Source organism: Orcinus orca, chromosome 7, assembly GCF_937001465.1.
Source record: "Orcinus orca chromosome 7, mOrcOrc1.1, whole genome shotgun sequence".
NCBI classification, from domain to species: domain Eukaryota; kingdom Metazoa; phylum Chordata; class Mammalia; order Artiodactyla; family Delphinidae; genus Orcinus; species Orcinus orca.
The window spans coordinates 78,171,428-78,172,866 of NC_064565.1; positions in this window are offsets into that span (position 1 = coordinate 78,171,428).

The window sequence follows — 1,439 nt, forward strand, 5'->3', positions numbered from 1 at the left end:
AAAATGACTCTATTACCCAAAGCAATCTACAGATTCAGTGCAATCCCTATCAAATTACCAATGGCATTTTTCACAGAACTAGAACAAAAAATGTCACAATTTGTATGGAAACACAAAAGACCCCAAATAGCCAAAGCAGTCTTGAGAAAGAAAAATGGAGCTGGAGGAATCAGGCTCCCTGACTTTAGACTATACTACAGAGCTACAGTAATCAAGACAGTAGGGTACTACTGACATGTAGATCAATGGAACAGGAGAGAAAGCCCAGAGATAAACCCACACACATATGGTTACCTTATCTTTGATAAAGGAGGCAAGAATATACAGTGGAGAAAAGGCAGTCTCTTCAATAAGTGGTGCTGGGAAAACTGGACAGCTACTTGTAAAAGAATGAAAGTAGAACACTCCCTAACACCATACACAAAAATAAACTCAAAATGGATTAAAGACCTAAAGGTAAGGCCAGGTAGTATAAAACTCTTAGAGGAAAACATAGACAGAACACTCTTATGACATAAATCACAGCAAGATCCTTTTTGACCCACCTCCTAGAGAAAGAGAAATAAAAACATGGGTCCTAATGAAACTTAAATCTTTTGCACAGCAAAGGAAACCATAAACTAGATGAAAAAGACAAACCTCAGAATGGGAGAAAATATTTGCAAACGAAGCAACTGACAAAGGATTAATCTCCAAAATATACAAGGAGCTCATGCAGCTCAATATCAAAGAAACAAACAACCCAATCGAAAAGTGGGCAGAAGACCTAAATAGACATTTCTCCAAAGAAGATATACAGACTGCCAACAAACACATGAAAGGATGATCGACATCACTAATCATTAGAGAAATGCAAATCAAAACTACAGTGAGGTATTATCTCACACCAGTCAGAATGGCCATCATCAAAAAGTCTACAAACAATAAATGATGGAGAGGGTATAGAGAAAAGGGAACCCTCTTGCACCATTGGTGGGAATGTAGATTGATACAGCCACTATGGAGAACAGTATGGAGGTTCCTTAAAAAACTAAAAATAGAACTCCCATATGACCTGGCACTCCCACTACTGGGCATATACCCTGAGAAAACTGTAATTCAAAAGGAGTCATGTACCACAATGTTCGTTGCAGCTCTATTTACAATAGCTAGGACATGGAAGCAACCTAAGTGTCCATCCACAGATGAATGGATAAAGAAGACGTGGCACATATATACAACGGAATATTATTCAGCCATAAAAATAAATGAAATTGAGTTATTTGTAGTGATGTGGATGGACCTAGAGTCAGTCATACAGCGTGAAGTAAGTCAGACAGAGAAAAACAAATGCCGTATGCCAACACATATATATGGAATCTAAAAAAAAACAAAAAAATGGTCTGAAGAACCTAAGGGCAGGACAGGAATAAAGACACAGATGTAGAGAATGGACTTGA